The sequence below is a fragment of the Pseudophryne corroboree genome, unplaced genomic scaffold, assembly GCF_028390025.1.
Source record: "Pseudophryne corroboree isolate aPseCor3 unplaced genomic scaffold, aPseCor3.hap2 scaffold_1444, whole genome shotgun sequence".
NCBI classification, from domain to species: domain Eukaryota; kingdom Metazoa; phylum Chordata; class Amphibia; order Anura; family Myobatrachidae; genus Pseudophryne; species Pseudophryne corroboree.
The window spans coordinates 96,294-111,746 of NW_026968073.1; the positions used below are offsets into that span (position 1 = coordinate 96,294).

At 49.7% G+C, this 15,453-nt stretch overlaps 22 non-coding genes and 1 pseudogene across 22 annotated transcripts; 1 reads left to right on the forward strand and 22 right to left on the reverse strand.

Moving 5' to 3' along the window:
- Positions 1 to 2,176: 2,176 nt before the first annotated feature.
- LOC134997527 (U1 spliceosomal RNA) lies at positions 2,177 to 2,340 on the forward strand. Its single transcript, XR_010200006.1, has one exon. It is a non-coding gene; the product is annotated as a U1 spliceosomal RNA (small nuclear RNA).
- Positions 2,341 to 3,113: 773 nt separating this feature from the next.
- Positions 3,114 to 3,276, reverse strand: LOC134997544 (U1 spliceosomal RNA). The gene has a single exon (XR_010200022.1). It is a non-coding gene; the product is annotated as a U1 spliceosomal RNA (small nuclear RNA).
- Positions 3,277 to 3,428: 152 nt separating this feature from the next.
- On the reverse strand, positions 3,429 to 3,592 carry LOC134997536 (U1 spliceosomal RNA). Its single transcript, XR_010200014.1, has one exon. It is a non-coding gene; the product is annotated as a U1 spliceosomal RNA (small nuclear RNA).
- A 671-nt stretch (positions 3,593 to 4,263) lies between these two features.
- Positions 4,264 to 4,426, reverse strand: LOC134997542 (U1 spliceosomal RNA). The gene has a single exon (XR_010200020.1). It is a non-coding gene; the product is annotated as a U1 spliceosomal RNA (small nuclear RNA).
- Positions 4,427 to 4,578: 152 nt separating this feature from the next.
- Positions 4,579 to 4,742, reverse strand: LOC134997528 (U1 spliceosomal RNA). The gene has a single exon (XR_010200007.1). It is a non-coding gene; the product is annotated as a U1 spliceosomal RNA (small nuclear RNA).
- Positions 4,743 to 5,413: 671 nt separating this feature from the next.
- On the reverse strand, positions 5,414 to 5,576 carry LOC134997546 (U1 spliceosomal RNA). Its single transcript, XR_010200024.1, has one exon. It is a non-coding gene; the product is annotated as a U1 spliceosomal RNA (small nuclear RNA).
- Positions 5,577 to 5,728: 152 nt separating this feature from the next.
- LOC134997530 (U1 spliceosomal RNA) lies at positions 5,729 to 5,892 on the reverse strand. The gene has a single exon (XR_010200009.1). It is a non-coding gene; the product is annotated as a U1 spliceosomal RNA (small nuclear RNA).
- Positions 5,893 to 6,506: 614 nt separating this feature from the next.
- Positions 6,507 to 6,669, reverse strand: LOC134997549 (U1 spliceosomal RNA). Its single transcript, XR_010200027.1, has one exon. It is a non-coding gene; the product is annotated as a U1 spliceosomal RNA (small nuclear RNA).
- A 152-nt stretch (positions 6,670 to 6,821) lies between these two features.
- On the reverse strand, positions 6,822 to 6,985 carry LOC134997529 (U1 spliceosomal RNA). The gene has a single exon (XR_010200008.1). It is a non-coding gene; the product is annotated as a U1 spliceosomal RNA (small nuclear RNA).
- A 671-nt stretch (positions 6,986 to 7,656) lies between these two features.
- On the reverse strand, positions 7,657 to 7,819 carry LOC134997547 (U1 spliceosomal RNA). Its single transcript, XR_010200025.1, has one exon. It is a non-coding gene; the product is annotated as a U1 spliceosomal RNA (small nuclear RNA).
- Positions 7,820 to 7,971: 152 nt separating this feature from the next.
- On the reverse strand, positions 7,972 to 8,135 carry LOC134997531 (U1 spliceosomal RNA). Its single transcript, XR_010200010.1, has one exon. It is a non-coding gene; the product is annotated as a U1 spliceosomal RNA (small nuclear RNA).
- A 614-nt stretch (positions 8,136 to 8,749) lies between these two features.
- Positions 8,750 to 8,912, reverse strand: LOC134997553 (U1 spliceosomal RNA). The gene has a single exon (XR_010200029.1). It is a non-coding gene; the product is annotated as a U1 spliceosomal RNA (small nuclear RNA).
- Positions 8,913 to 9,064: 152 nt separating this feature from the next.
- Positions 9,065 to 9,228, reverse strand: LOC134997537 (U1 spliceosomal RNA). Its single transcript, XR_010200015.1, has one exon. It is a non-coding gene; the product is annotated as a U1 spliceosomal RNA (small nuclear RNA).
- A 673-nt stretch (positions 9,229 to 9,901) lies between these two features.
- On the reverse strand, positions 9,902 to 10,064 carry LOC134997550 (U1 spliceosomal RNA). Its single transcript, XR_010200028.1, has one exon. It is a non-coding gene; the product is annotated as a U1 spliceosomal RNA (small nuclear RNA).
- Positions 10,065 to 10,216: 152 nt separating this feature from the next.
- On the reverse strand, positions 10,217 to 10,380 carry LOC134997538 (U1 spliceosomal RNA). Its single transcript, XR_010200016.1, has one exon. It is a non-coding gene; the product is annotated as a U1 spliceosomal RNA (small nuclear RNA).
- Positions 10,381 to 11,072: 692 nt separating this feature from the next.
- On the reverse strand, positions 11,073 to 11,214 carry LOC134997552 (U1 spliceosomal RNA; annotated as a pseudogene).
- A 152-nt stretch (positions 11,215 to 11,366) lies between these two features.
- Positions 11,367 to 11,530, reverse strand: LOC134997539 (U1 spliceosomal RNA). The gene has a single exon (XR_010200017.1). It is a non-coding gene; the product is annotated as a U1 spliceosomal RNA (small nuclear RNA).
- Positions 11,531 to 12,201: 671 nt separating this feature from the next.
- Positions 12,202 to 12,364, reverse strand: LOC134997543 (U1 spliceosomal RNA). Its single transcript, XR_010200021.1, has one exon. It is a non-coding gene; the product is annotated as a U1 spliceosomal RNA (small nuclear RNA).
- Positions 12,365 to 12,516: 152 nt separating this feature from the next.
- LOC134997540 (U1 spliceosomal RNA) lies at positions 12,517 to 12,680 on the reverse strand. Its single transcript, XR_010200018.1, has one exon. It is a non-coding gene; the product is annotated as a U1 spliceosomal RNA (small nuclear RNA).
- A 671-nt stretch (positions 12,681 to 13,351) lies between these two features.
- On the reverse strand, positions 13,352 to 13,514 carry LOC134997541 (U1 spliceosomal RNA). The gene has a single exon (XR_010200019.1). It is a non-coding gene; the product is annotated as a U1 spliceosomal RNA (small nuclear RNA).
- Positions 13,515 to 13,666: 152 nt separating this feature from the next.
- On the reverse strand, positions 13,667 to 13,830 carry LOC134997534 (U1 spliceosomal RNA). The gene has a single exon (XR_010200013.1). It is a non-coding gene; the product is annotated as a U1 spliceosomal RNA (small nuclear RNA).
- Positions 13,831 to 14,501: 671 nt separating this feature from the next.
- On the reverse strand, positions 14,502 to 14,664 carry LOC134997548 (U1 spliceosomal RNA). Its single transcript, XR_010200026.1, has one exon. It is a non-coding gene; the product is annotated as a U1 spliceosomal RNA (small nuclear RNA).
- Positions 14,665 to 14,816: 152 nt separating this feature from the next.
- On the reverse strand, positions 14,817 to 14,980 carry LOC134997533 (U1 spliceosomal RNA). Its single transcript, XR_010200012.1, has one exon. It is a non-coding gene; the product is annotated as a U1 spliceosomal RNA (small nuclear RNA).
- Positions 14,981 to 15,453: the final 473 nt, after the last annotated feature.

Below are 15,453 nucleotides of genomic sequence, written 5' to 3' on the forward strand. Positions count from 1 at the left end.
TGTGGCATAATGTGTCGGGGGCATTACAGTGTGTGCATATTGTGTCGTGCATTATTGTGTGCGGCATAATGTCTAAGGGCCATTGCAGTATGTGGCATAATGTATACTGGGCATTACTATAAGGAGGAAAAATGACAAATAAGGGGCATGAATCAGGATTATTTTTCTTTCCTGTGGTGGCCAACGTATGGGCGTGCAGGTTGCAAAACTGGGGTATAAGGTAGTCTTTTCCTGCAATGCCACGCCCCGTTATGTGAAACCACTCCCACTCCAACAAAACCACGCCCCTTTTTTGACGCGCGCGCCTTGGGCGCGCGCATATTTATCCCTTTCTTGCTCCCAATTATGGAGCATGAAGGGGGGGGGGGGGGCGCCGAAGAATTTTTTGGCTTGGGGGAGAAAAATTTCTAGTTACGCCACTGGATTGGACATATCCAGTGTGATGCGGCTGTAGATGATTTTTGCTGTTTCTAACTTCTACATCAATGAATAAGTTTCAAAATAGAATGCATCAAGAGAACGGTGTTGGTAGTATAAAACTACCTACAGCACCGGGTATTCCCAGGTGGTCTCACATCCAAGAACAAACCAGGCCTAAGATCAGGTGATATTGGGCATATACAGTGTGGTGTGGCTGTAGATGAGTTTAGTGGTTTCTGTTAGAGTTCTTCTACTTCTAACTACTCGTACATAAATGAATAAGCGGACGATTTATTAAACCTGGTGAAATGATAATTTGCATGGTGATAAAGTACCAGCCAATCAGCTCCTAGTTGCCATGTCACAGGCTGGGTTTGAAAAATGACAGTTAGGAGCTGACTGGCTGGTACTTTATCACCTTGCACTTTATCAGTTCACCAGGCTTAATAGATCTGCCCCAATGTTTCAAAATGGAATGCATCAAGAGAACGGTGTTGGTATTGTAAAAATACACACAGCTCCTGGTATTTCCTGGTGGTCTCCCATCCAAGTACTAAAACCAGGACCAACACTGCTCAGCTTCCATGATCAGGAGAGATTGGGCAAATCCAGTGTGCTGTGGCTGTAGATGAGCTCGTGGTTTCTGTTAGAGCTCTTCTACTTCTAACTTCTGGTACATAAAAGAATATGTGTAAAAATGAAATGTACAGTACCAAGAAAAGGGTGTTGGTAGTTTAAAAACACCTAAAGAATCTGATAATACATGGATGAGAGACTGCTTGGTAGTAACAAAGTCCAATACTGCTTTGCTTCAAAGATCAAATGAGATTGGGCATATCCAGTGTGGTGTGGCTTTAGATAAGCTTTGTGGTTTCTGTTAGAGCTCTTCTACTTCTAACTACTGGTACATTAATGAATATGTATAAGGTTGTAGTTTATCCAATATCCCTTTACTACCTTACCTCCCCCCCCCCTCCCCTCCCCTCCCCTCCTTATAGCTTCCTTTGTTCTCTCCTCCTCGTGTGTGCGTTATTTGTTTTCTCATACGTCCTAGAGGATGCTGGGATCACATTAAGAACCATGGGGTATAGACGGGATCCGCAGGAGACATGGGCACTTTAAGACTTTCAAAGGGTGTGAACTGTCTCCTCCCTCTATGCCCCTCCTCCAGACTCCAGTTTTAGAATTGTGCCCAGTGAGACTGGATGCACTACAGGGGAGCTCTACTGAGTTTCTCTGAAAAGACTTATGTTAGTTTTTCTTATTTTCAGGGAGGCTGCTGGCAACAGTCTCCCTGCTTCGTGGAACTTAGGGGAGAGAAGTATGACCAACTTCTAGTGAGTTCAATGGCTCTGCTTCTGGCTGACAGGACACCATTAGCTCCTGAGGGTGCTGATCGCTGGGTACGCCTAGATGCCCACTCCCGTAGCCTGCCATCACCCCCTTACAGAGCCAGAAGTCAGAAGACAGGCGAGTAGCAGAAGAACAGAAGACTTCTTCTCCAGTGACGGCATTCTGAGGTACCACGCAGCGAGCGGAATGCTGTGCGCCATGCTTCCACACAAACACAGGCACTGCAGGGTGCAGGGCATGTGGGTGGGGGGGGGGGGGGGGCACCCTGGGCAGCATAAATTCCTCACAAAAGGCTGGCAAAAGTGGACATTAGTGCCTGGGCACTGTCCTTACCCCGCCAGCGTAATTAATTATTTGTTTCTGAGCGGGACAGCAGCGGCCCTCACCAGCCCTATCCCAAATCATACTTATTTTGCATAGGAGATACCATGGTCATGAAGATTGTTCTCCCAGGGTGAGGTTCATTCATTGCATTCTGGGTATGCTGACCCCTGTGATTTCCCCAAATGTGGGAAACTCGACTGCATTATTTGTGGTAGTGGGGGACTGTGTTTGTGCTTTCCTCTGGTCAGCTCTGGTAAAAGTCAGATTTCTTTGTCTCAGATCTTCCTCTAGCCTTGTTCCTCTTTCAAGAGTTCCCTTGTGCTGCCTCAGTTGGATCTCCTTCACTTGACAGGGGGGTGCCCGAGCAGCGACCCTCCCCAGCTCTAGTCCAACTCCTACTTACCTGCCAGGTGAGATACTATGATCATGAAGGTGCTACTCCCAGGGCAAGGCTCACCCATTGCACTCTGGGTGATGAACATGGGAGGGCAGAAGGCTGCCTAATACTGAAGCACCCCCAAACAACAAACCAAATGCAACAACTAGTACAAGCATTCCTGGGGGAAGGCCTGCAGCAGATGGTTTTGCATATGGTGATGTCATCCAAGCAGTGGGTCAAAGTTGGCTTCAACCCTCGTCTGCATATGAAAAGAGAAAAGGGACGTGCAGGGCATGGCGGCCTTTTGCGGCGCTTGGATGACCCCTAGTTCGCATTAAACACCTCCACCCTACTTCGGTGTGGGGCTCATGTTGGCTATGCCCCAGCCCATGAAGCATTCAAGCTGATTACTTGCAGCAGCTGGGCACTGTAATAGCTCCAGAGCTGCTCTGTAAGGCAAGTAAAAGGGTGTGGGCCCTGCAGCACTACCTGTAGTTCGCATTGTGCATTGGAAGGCACAAAGTAAGCAGATGGGAGAAGTCAAGATAATGCGCAAGGGCATAGAAGGGAGCGGCTCAAGAAAAGAGAAGTTGAAACAGACAGCAAACTAGGCTGGAGAGAGACCTGAGACAAACAGATCTGAATTATACGAGAGCTGACCAGGGGAAACACAAATTATGCAGTCAAGTTTCCCACATTTGGGGAAATCGCAGGAGCAGCACACCCAGAGTGCAATGGGTGAGCCTTGCCCTGGGAGAAGCACCTTCATGATCATAGTATCTCACTTGGCAGGTAAGTAGGAGTTGGGCTTGAGCTGGGGAGGGTTGATGCTAGGGCACCCCCCTGTCAAGTGAAGGAGATCCAACTGAGGCAGCACAAGGGAACTCTCGAAAGAAGAACAAGGCTAGAGGAAGATCTGAGACAAATAAATCTGACTTTTACCAGAGCTGACCAGAGGAAAGCACAAACACAGTCCCCCACTACCACAAATAATGCAGTCGAGTTTCCCACATTTGGGGAAATCATAGGAGTCAGCATACCCAGAATGCAATGAATGAACCTCACCCTGGGAGAACAATCTTCATGACCATGGTATCTCCTATGCAAAATAAGTATGATTTGGGATAGAGCTGGGGAGGGCCGCTGCTCAGGCACATCTCTGTCAAGTAAAGGAGATTCAACTGAGGCAGCACAAGGGAACTCTCATCTGGGGACAACAACTGCTGGGAGAACACATATTTTCAGATGAACATGGGAGGGCAGAAGGCTGCCTAATACTGAAGCACCCCCAAACAACAAACCAAATGCAACAACTAGTACAAGCATTCCTGGGGGAAGGCCTACAGCAGATGGATTTGCATATGGTGATGTCATCCAAGCAGTTGGTCAAAGTTGGCTTCAACCCTCGTCTGCATATGAAAAGAAAAAAGGGATGTGCAGGGCATGGCGTCCTTTTGTGGCGCTTGGATGACCCCTTATTCACATTAAACATCTCCACCCTCCTTCGGTGTGGGGCTCATGTTGGCTATGCCCCAGCCCCTGAAGCATTCAAGATGATTTCTTGCAGCAGCTGGGCACTGTAACAGCTCCAGAGCTGTTCTGTAAAGCATGTAAAAGGGTGTGGGCCCTGCAGCACTACCTGTAGTATGCATTGTGCGTTGGAAGGCACAAAGTAAGCAGACGGGAGAGGTCAGGATAGTGCGCAAGGGCATAGAAGGGAGCGGCTCAAGAAAAGAGAAGTGGAAACAGACAGCAAACTAGGCTGGAGAAAGACCTGAGACAAAGAGATCTGAATTATACGAGAGCCGACCAGAGGAAACACAAATTATGCAGTCAAGTTTCCCACATTTGGGGAAATCGCAGGAGCGGCACACCCAGAGTGCAATGGGTGAGCCTTGCCCTGGGAGAAGCACCTTCCTGATCATAGTATCTCACCTGGCAGGTAAGTAGGAGTTGGGCTAGAGCTGGGGAGGGTCGCTGCTCGGGCACCCCCCTGTCAAGTGAAGGAGATCCAACTGAGGCAGCACAAGGGAACTCTCGAAAGAAGAACAAGGCTAGAGGAAGATCTGAGACAAAGAAATCTGACTTTTACCAGAGCTGAGCAGAGGAAAGCACAAACACAGTCCCCCACTACCACAAATAATGCAGTCGAGTTTCCCACATTTGGGGAAATCACAGGGGTCAGCATACCCAGAATGCAATGAATGAACCTCACCCTGGGAGAACAATCTTCATGACCATGGTATCTCCTATGCAAAATAAGTATGATTTGGGATAGGGCTGGGGAGGGCCGCTGCTCAGGCACATCTCTGTCAAGTAAAGGAGATTCAACTGAGGCAGCACAAGGGAACTCTCATCTGGGGACAACAACTGCAGGGAGAACACATATTTTCAGATGAACATGGGAGGGCAGAAGGCTGCCTAATACTGAAGCACCCCCAAACAACAAACCAAATGCAACAACTAGTGCAAGCATTCCTGGGGGAAGGCCTGCAGCAGATTGATTTGCATATGGTAATGCCATCCAAGCAGTGGGTCAAAGTTGGCTTCAACCCTCGTCTGCATATGAAAAGAGAAAAGGGGCGTGCAGGGCATGGCGGCCTTTTGCGGCGCTTGGGTGACCCTTAGTTCGCATTAAACACCCCCACCCTCCTTCGGTGTGGGGCTCATGTTGGCAATGTCCCAGCCCCTGAAGCATTCAAGCTGATTTCTTGCAGCAGCTGGGCACTGTAACAGCTCCAGAGCTGCTCTGTGAGGCAAGTAAAAGGGTGTGGGCCCTGCAGCACTACCTGTAGTTTGCATTGTGTGTTGGAAGGCACAAAGTAAGCAGACGGGAGAAGTCAGGATAGTGCGCAAGGGCATAGAAGGGAGCGGCTCAAGAAAAGAGAAGTGGAAACAGACAGCAAACTAGGCTGGAGAGAGACCTGAGACAAAGAGATCTGAATTATACGAGAGCCGACCAGGGGAAACACAAATTATGCAGTCAAGTTTCCCACATTTGGGGAAATCACAGGGGCAGCACACCCAGAGTGCAATGGGTGAGCCTTGCCCTGGGAGAAGCACCTACATGATCATAGTATCTCACCTGGCAGGTAAGTAGGAGTTGGGCTAGAGCTGCGAAGGGTCGCTGCTCGGGTACCCCCCTGTCAAGTGAAGGAGATCCAACTGAGGCAGCACAAGGGAACTCTCGAAAGAGGAACAAGGCTAGAGGAAGATCTGAGACAAAGAAATCTGATTTTTACCAGAGTTGACCAGAAGAAAGCACAAACACAGTCCCCCACTACCACAAATAATGCAGTTGAGTTTCCCACATTTGGGGAAATCACAGGGGTCAGCATACCCAGAATGCAATGAATGAACCTCACCCTGGGAGAACAATCTTCATGACCATGGTATCTCCTATGCAAAATAAGTATGATTTCAACTGAGGCAGCACAAGGGAACTCTCATCTGGGGACAACAACTGCAGGGAGAACACATATTTTCAGATGAACATGGGAGGGCAGAAGGCTGCCTAATACTGAAGCACCCCCAAACAACAAACCAAATGCAACAACTAGTGCAAGCATTCCTGGGGGAAGGCCTGCAGCAGATGGTTTTGCATATGGTGATGTCATCCAAGCAGTGGGTCAAAGTTGGCTTCAACCCTCGTCTGCATATGAAAAGAAAAAAGGGATGTGCAGGGCATGGCGTCCTTTTGTGGCGCTTGGATGACCCCTAATTCGCATTAAACATCTCCACCCTCCTTCGGTGTGGGGCTCATGTTGGCTATGCCCCAGCCACTGAAGCATTCAAGATGATTTCTTGCAGCAGCTGGGCACTGTAACAGCTCCAGAGCTGCTCTGTAAAGCATGTAAAAGGGTGTGGGCCCTGCAGCACTACCTGTAGTATGCATTGTGCGTTGGAAGGCACAGAGTAAGCAGACGGGAGAGGTCAGGATAGTGCGCAAGGGCATAGAAGGGAGCGGCTCAAGAAAAGAGAAGTGGAAACAGACAGCAAACTAGGCTGGAGAAAGACCTGAGACAAAGAGATCTGAATTATATGAGAGCCGACCAGAGGAAACACAAATTATGCCGTCAAGTGTCCCACATTTGGGGAAATCGCAGGAGCAGCACACCCAGAGTGCAATGGGTGAGCCTTGCCCTGGGAGAAGCACCTTCCTGATCATAGTATCTCACCTGGCAGGTAAGTAGGAGTTGGGCTAGAGCTGGGGAGGGTCGCTGCTCGGGCACCCCCCTGTCAAGTGAAGGAGATCCAACTGAGGCAGCACAAGGGAACTCTCGAAAGAAGAACAAGGCTAGAGGAAGATCTGAGACAAAGAAATCTGACTTTTACCAGAGCTGAGCAGAGGAAAGCACAAACACAGTCCCCCACTACCACAAATAATGCAGTCGAGTTTCCCACATTTGGGGAAATCACAGGGGTCAGCATACCCAGAATGCAATGAATGAACCTCACCCTGGGAGAACAATCTTCATGACCATGGTATCTCCTATGCAAAATAAGTATGATTTGGGATAGGGCTGGGGAGGGCCGCTGCTCAGGCACATCTCTGTCAAGTAAAGGAGATTCAACTGAGGCAGCACAAGGGAACTCTCATCTGGGGACAACAACTGCAGGGAGAACACATATTTTCAGATGAACATGGGAGAGCAGAAGGCTGCCTAATACTGAAGCACCCCCAAACAACAAACCAAATGCAACAACTAGTGCAAGCATTCCTGGGGGAAGGCCTGCAGCAGATTGATTTGCATATGGTAATGCCATCCAAGCAGTGGGTCAAAGTTGGCTTCAACCCTCGTCTGCATATGAAAAGAGAAAAGGGGCGTGCAGGGCATGGCGGCCTTTTGCGGCGCTTGGGTGACCCTTAGTTCGCATTAAACACCCCCACCCTCCTTCGGTGTGGGGCTCATGTTGGCAATGTCCCAGCCCCTGAAGCATTCAAGCTGATTTCTTGCAGCAGCTGGGCACTGTAACAGCTCCAGAGCTGCTCTGTGAGGCAAGTAAAAGGGTGTGGGCCCTGCAGCACTACCTGTAGTTTGCATTGTGTGTTGGAAGGCACAAAGTAAGCAGACGGGAGAAGTCAGGATAGTGCGCAAGGGCATAGAAGGGAGCGGCTCAAGAAAAGAGAAGTGGAAACAGACAGCAAACTAGGCTGGAGAGAGACCTGAGACAAAGAGATCTGAATTATACGAGAGCCGACCAGGGGAAACACAAATTATGCAGTCAAGTTTCCCACATTTGGGGAAATCACAGGGGCAGCACACCCAGAGTGCAATGGGTGAGCCTTGCCCTGGGAGAAGCACCTACATGATCATAGTATCTCACCTGGCAGGTAAGTAGGAGTTGGGCTAGAGCTGCGAAGGGTCGCTGCTCGGGTACCCCCCTGTCAAGTGAAGGAGATCCAACTGAGGCAGCACAAGGGAACTCTCGAAAGAGGAACAAGGCTAGAGGAAGATCTGAGACAAAGAAATCTGATTTTTACCAGAGTTGACCAGAAGAAAGCACAAACACAGTCCCCCACTACCACAAATAATGCAGTTGAGTTTCCCACATTTGGGGAAATCACAGGGGTCAGCATACCCAGAATGCAATGAATGAACCTCACCCTGGGAGAACAATCTTCATGACCATGGTATCTCCTATGCAAAATAAGTATGATTTCAACTGAGGCAGCACAAGGGAACTCTCATCTGGGGACAACAACTGCAGGGAGAACACATATTTTCAGATGAACATGGGAGGGCAGAAGGCTGCCTAATACTGAAGCACCCCCAAACAACAAACCAAATGCAACAACTAGTGCAAGCATTCCTGGGGGAAGGCCTGCAGCAGATGGTTTTGCATATGGTGATGTCATCCAAGCAGTGGGTCAAAGTTGGCTTCAACCCTCGTCTGCATATGAAAAGAAAAAAGGGATGTGCAGGGCATGGCGTCCTTTTGTGGCGCTTGGATGACCCCTAATTCGCATTAAACATCTCCACCCTCCTTCGGTGTGGGGCTCATGTTGGCTATGCCCCAGCCACTGAAGCATTCAAGATGATTTCTTGCAGCAGCTGGGCACTGTAACAGCTCCAGAGCTGCTCTGTAAAGCATGTAAAAGGGTGTGGGCCCTGCAGCACTACCTGTAGTATGCATTGTGCGTTGGAAGGCACAGAGTAAGCAGACGGGAGAGGTCAGGATAGTGCGCAAGGGCATAGAAGGGAGCGGCTCAAGAAAAGAGAAGTGGAAACAGACAGCAAACTAGGCTGGAGAAAGACCTGAGACAAAGAGATCTGAATTATATGAGAGCCGACCAGAGGAAACACAAATTATGCCGTCAAGTGTCCCACATTTGGGGAAATCGCAGGAGCAGCACACCCAGAGTGCAATGGGTGAGCCTTGCCCTGGGAGAAGCACCTTCCTGATCATAGTATCTCACCTGGCAGGTAAATAGGAGTTGGGCTAGAGCTGGGGAGGGTCGCTGCTCGGGCACCCCCCTGTCAAGTGAAGGAGATCCAACTGAGGCAGCACAAGGGAACTCTCGAAAGAAGAACAAGGCTAGAGGAAGATCTGAGACAAAGAAATCTGACTTTTACCAGAGCTGACCAGATGAAAGCACAAACACAGTCCCCCACTACCACAAATAATGCAGTTGAGTTTCCCACATTTGGGGAAATCACAGGGGTCAGCATACCCAGAATGCAATGAATGAACCTCACCCTGGGAGAACAATCTTCATGACCATGGTATCTCCTATGCAAAATAAGTATGATTTGGGATAGGGCTGGGGAGGGCCGCTGCTCAGGCACATCTCTGTCAAGTAAAGGAGATTCAACTGAGGCAGCACAAGGGAACTCTCATCTGGGGACAACAACTGCAGGGAGAACACATATTTTCAGATGAACATGGGAGGGCAGAAGGCTGCCTAATACTGAAGCACCCCCAAACAACAAACCAAATGCAACAACTAGTGCAAGCATTCCTGGGGGAAGGCCTGCAGCAGATTGATTTGCATATGGTAATGCCATCCAAGCAGTGGGTCAAAGTTGGCTTCAACCCTCGTCTGCATATCAAAAAAGAGAAAAGGGGCGTGCAGGGCATGGCGGCCTTTTGCGGCGCTTGGATGACCTCTAGTTTGCATTAAACACCTCCACCCTCCTTCGGTGTGGGGCTCATGTTGGCTATGCCCCAGCCCCTGAAGCATTCAAGCTGATTTCTTGCAGCAGCTGGGCACTGTAACAGCTCCAGAGCTGCTCTGTAAGGCAAGTAAAAGGGTGTGGGCCCTGCAGCACTACCTGTAGTTTGCATTGTGCATTGGAAGGCACAAAGTAAGCAGACGGGAGAAGTCAGGATAGTGCGCAAGGGCATAGAAGGGAGCGGCTCAAGAAAAGAGAAGTGGAAACAGACAGCAAACTATACTGGAGAGAGACCTGAGACAAAGAGATCTGAATTATACGAGAGCCGACCAGGGGAAACACAAATTATGCAGTCAAGTGTCCCACATTTGGGGAAATTGCAGGAGCAGCACACCCAGAGTGCAATGGGTGAGCCTTGCCCTGGGAGTAGCACCTTCATGATCATAGAATCTCACCTGGCAGGTAAGTAGGAGTTGGGCTAGAGCTGGGGAGGGTCGCTGCTCGGGCACCCCCCTGTCAAGTGAAGGAGATCCAACTGAGGCAGCACAAGGGAACTCTTGAAAGAGGAACAAGGCTAGAGGAAGATCTGAGACAAAGAAATCTGACTTTTACCAGAGCTGACCAGAGGAAAGCACAAACACAGTCCCCCACTACCACAAATAATGCAGTCGAGTTTCCCACATTTGGGGAAATCACAGGGGTCAGCATTCCCAGAATGCAATGAATGAACCTCACCCTGGGAGAACAATCTTCATGACTATGGTATCTCCTATGCAAAATAAGTATGATTTGGGATAGGGCTGGTGAGGGCCGCTGCTCAGGCACATCTCTGTCAAGTAAAGGAGATTCAACTGAGGCAGCACAAGGGAACTCTCATCTGGGGACAACAACTGCAGGGAGAACACATATTTTCAGATGAACATGGGAGGGCAGAAGGCTGCCTAATACTGAAGCACCCCCAAACAACAAACCAAATGCAACAACTAGTACAAGCATTCCTGGGGGAAGGCCTGCAGCAGATGGATTTGCATATGGTGATGTCATCCAAGCAGTGGGTCAAAGTTGGCTTCAACCCTCATCTGCATATGAAAAGAGAAAAGGGGCGTGCAGGGCATGGCGGCCTTTTGCAGCGCTTGGATGACCCCTAGTTCGCATTAAACACCTCCACCCTCATTCGGTGTGGGGCTCATGTTGGCTATGCCCCAGCCCCTGAAGCATTCAAGCTGATTTCTTGCAGCAGCTGGGCACTGTAACAGCTCCAGAGTTGCTCTGTAAGTCAAGTAAAAGGGTGTGGGCCCTGCAGCACTACCTGTAGTTCGCATTGTGCGTTGGAAGGCACAAAGTAAGCAGACGGGAGAAGTCAGGATAGTGCGCAAGGGCATAGAAGGGAGCGGCTCAAGAAAAGAGAAGTGGAAACAGACAGCAAACTAGGCTGGAGAGAGACCTGAGACAAAGAGATCTGAATTATATGAGAGCCGACCAGGGGAAACACAAATTATGCAGTCAAGTTTCCCACATTTGGGGAAATCAAAGGGGCAGCACACCCAGAGTGCAATGGGTGAGCCTTGCCCTGGGAGAAGCACCTACATGATCATAGTATCTCACCTGGCAGGTAAGTAGGAGTTGGGCTAGAGCTGGGGAGGGTCGCTGCTCGGGCACCCCCCTGTCAAGTGAAGGAGATCCAACTGAGGCAGCACAAGGGAACTCTCGAAAGAAGAACAAGGCTAGAGGAAGATCTGAGACAAAGAAATCTGACTTTTACCAGAGCTGACCAGAGGAAAGCACAAACACAGTCCCCCACTACCACAAATAATGCAGTCGAGTTTCCCACATTTGGGGAAATCACAGGGGTCATCATACCCAGAATGCAATGAATGAACCTCACCCTGGGAGAACAATCTTCATGACCATGATATCTCCTATGCAAAATAAGTATGATTTGGGATAGGGCTGGGGAGGGCCGCTGCTCAGGCACATCTCTGTCAAGTAAAGGCGATTCAACTGAGGCAGCACAAGGGAACTCTCATCTGGGGACAACAACTGCAGGGAGAACACATATTTTCAGATGAACATGGGAGGGCAGAAGGCTGCCTAATACTGAAGCACCCCCAAACAACAAACCAAATGCAACAACTAGTGCAAGCATTCCTGGGGGAAGGCCTGCAGCAGATGGATTTGCATATGGTGATGTCATCCAAGCAGTGGGTCAAAGTTGGCTTCAACCCTCGTCTGCATATGAAAAGAAAAAAGGGATGTGCAGGGCATGGCGGCCTTTTGCGGCGCTTGCATGACCCCTAATTCGCATTAAACACCTCCACCCTCCTTCGGTGTGGGGCTCATGTTGGCTATGCCCCAGCACCTGAAGCATTCAAGCTGATTTCTTGCAGCAGCTGGGCACTGTAACAGCTCCAGAGCTGCTCTGTAAAGCATGTAAAAGGGTGTGGGCCCTGCAGCACTACCTGTAGTATGCATTGTGCGTTGGAAGGCACAAAGTAAGCAGACGGGAGTAGTCAGGATAGTGCGCAAGGGCATAGAAGGGAGCGGTTCAAGAAAAGAGAAGTGGAAACAGACAGCAAACTAGGCTGGAGAGAGACCTGAGACAAAGAGATCTGAATTATACGAGAGCCGACCAGAGGAAACACAAATTATGCAGTCAAGTGTCCCACATTTGGGGAAATCGCAGGAGCAGCACACCCAGAGTGCAATGGGTGAGCCTTGCCCTGGGAGAAGCACCTTCCTGATCATAGTATCTCACCTGGCAGGTAAGTAGGAGTTGGGCTAGAGCTGGGGAGGGTCGCTGCTCGGGCACCCCCCTGTCAAGTGAAGGAGATCCAACTGAGGCAGCACAAGGGAACTCTCGAAAGAAGAACAAGGCTAGAGGAAGATCTGAGACAAAGAAATCTGACTTTTACCAGAGCTGACCAGAGGAAAGCACAAACACAGTCCCCCTCTACCACAAATAATGCAGTCGAGTTTTCCACATTTGGGGAAATCACAGGGGTCATCATACCCAGAATGCAATGAATGAACCTCACCCTGGGAGAACAATCTTCATGACCATGATATCTCCTATGCAAAATAAGTATGATTTCGGATAGGGCTGGGGAGGGCCGCTGCTCAGGCACATCTCTGTCAAGTAAAGGCGATTCAACTGAGGCAGCACAAGGGAACTCTCATCTGGGGACAACAACTGCAGGGAGAACACATATTTTCAGATGAACATGGGAGGGCAGAAGGCTGCCTAATACTGAAGCACCCCCAAACAACAAACCAAATGCAACAACTAGTACAAGCATTCCTGGGGGAAGGCCTGCAGCAGATGGATTTGCATATGGTGATGTCATCCAAGCAGTGGGTCAAAGTTGGCTTCAACCCTCGTCTGCATATGAAAAGAAAAAAGGGATGTGCTGGGCATGGCGTCCTTTTGTGGCGCTTGGATGACCCTTAATTCGCATTAAACATCTCCACCCTCCTTCGGTGTGGGGCTCATGTTGGCTATGCCCCAGCCCGTGAAGCATTCAAGATGATTTCTTGCAGCAGCTGGGCACTGTAACAGCTCCAGAGCTGTTCTGTAAAGCATGTAAAAGGGTGTGGGCCCTGCAGCACTACCTGTAGTATGCATTGTGCGTTGGAAGGCACAAAGTAAGCAGACGGGAGAGGTCAGGATAGTGCGCAAGGGCATAGAAGGGAGCGGCTCAAGAAAAGAGAAGTGGAAACAGACAGCAAACTAGGCTGGAGAAAGACCTGAGACAAAGAGATCTGAATTATACGAGAGCCGACCAGAGGAAACACAAATTATGCAGTCAAGTTTCCCACATTTGGGGAAATCGCAGGAGCAGCACACCCAGAGTGCAATGGGTGAGCCTTGCCTTGGGAGAAGCACCTTCCTGATCATAGTATCTCACCTGGCAGGTAAGTAGGAGTTGGGCTAGAGCTGGGGAGGGTCGCTGCTCGGGCACCCCCCTGTCAAGTGAAGGAGATCCAACTGAGGCAGCACAAGGGAACTCTCGAAAGAAGAACAAGGCTAGAGGAAGATCTGAGACAAAGAAATCTGACTTTTACCAGAGCTGAGCAGAGGAAAGCACAAACACAGTCCCCCACTACCACAAATAATGCAGTCAAGTTTCCCACATTTGGGGAAATCACAGGGGTCAGCATACCCAGAATGCAATGAATGAACCTCACCCTGGGAGAACAATCTTCATGACCATGGTATCTCCTATGCAAAATAAGTATGATTTGGGATAGGGCTGGGGAGGGCCGCTGCTCAGGCACATCTCTGTCAAGTAAAGGAGATTCAACTGAGGCAGCACAAGGGAACTCTCATCTGGGGACAACAACTGCAGGGAGAACACATATTTTCAGATGAACATGGGAGGGCAGAAGGCTGCCTAATACTGAAGCACCCCCAAACAACAAACCAAATGCAACAACTAGTGCAAGCATTCCTGGGGGAAGGCCTGCAGCAGATTGATTTGCATATGGTAATGCCATCCAAGCAGTGGGTCAAAGTTGGCTTCAACCCTCGTCTGCATATGAAAAGAGAAAAGGGGCGTGCAGGGCATGGCGGCCTTTTGCGGCGCTTGGGTGACCCTTAGTTCGCATTAAAAACCCCCACCCTCCTTTGGTGTGGGGCTCATGTTGGCAATGCCCCAGCCCCTGAAGCATTCAAGCTGATTTCTTGCAGCAGCTGGGTACTGTAACAGCTCCAGAGCTGCTCTGTGAGGCAAGTAAAAGGGTGTGGGCCCTGCAGCACTACCTGTAGTTTGCATTGTGTGTTGGAAGGCACAAAGTAAACAGACGGGAGAAGTCAGGATAGTGCGCAAGGGCATAGAAGGGAGCGGCTCAAGAAAAGAGAAGTGGAAACAGACAGCAAACTAGGCTGGAGAGAGACCTGAGACAAAGAGATCTGAATTATACGAGAGACGACCAGGGGAAACACAAATTATGCAGTCAAGTTTCCCACATTTGGGGAAATCACAGGGGCAGCACACCCAGAGTGCAATGGGTGAGCCTTGCCCTGGGAGAAGCACCTACATGATCATAGTATCTCACCTGGCAGGTAAGTAGGAGTTGGGCTAGAGCTGGGGAGGGTCGCTGCTCGGGTACCCCCCTGTCAAGTGAAGGAGATCCAACTGAGGCAGCACAAGGGAACTCTCGAAAGAGGAACAAGGCTAGAGGAAGATCTGAGACAAAGAAATCTGATTTTTACCAGAGTTGACCAGAAGAAAGCACAAACACAGTCCCCCACTACCACAAATAATGCAGTCGAGTTTCCCACATTTGGGGAAATCACAGGGGTCAGCATACCCAGAATGCAATGAATGAACCTCACCCTGGGAGAACAATCTTCATGACCATGGTATCTCCTATGCAAAATAAGTATGATTTGGGATAGGGCTGGGGAGGGCCGCTGCTCAGGCACATCTCTGTCAAGTAAAGGAGATTCAACTGAGGCAGCACAAGGGAACTCTCATCTGGGGACAACAACTGCAGGGAGAACACATATTTTCAGATGAACATGGGAGGGCAGAAGGCTGCCTAATACTGAAGCACCCCCAAACAACAAACCAAATGCAACAACTAGTGCAAGCATTCCTGGGGGAAGGCCTGCAGCAGATGGATTTGCATATGGTGATGTCATCCAAGCAGTGGGTCAAAGTTGGCTTCAACCCTCGTCTGCATATGAAAAGAAAAAAGGGATGTGCAGGGCATGGTGTCCTTTTGTGGCGCTTGGATGACCCCTCCTTCGGTGTGGGGCTCATGTTGGCTATGCCCCAGCCCCTGAAGCATTCAAGATGATTTCTTGCAGCAGCTGGGCACTGTAACAGCTCCAGAGTTGCTCTGTAAAGCATGTAA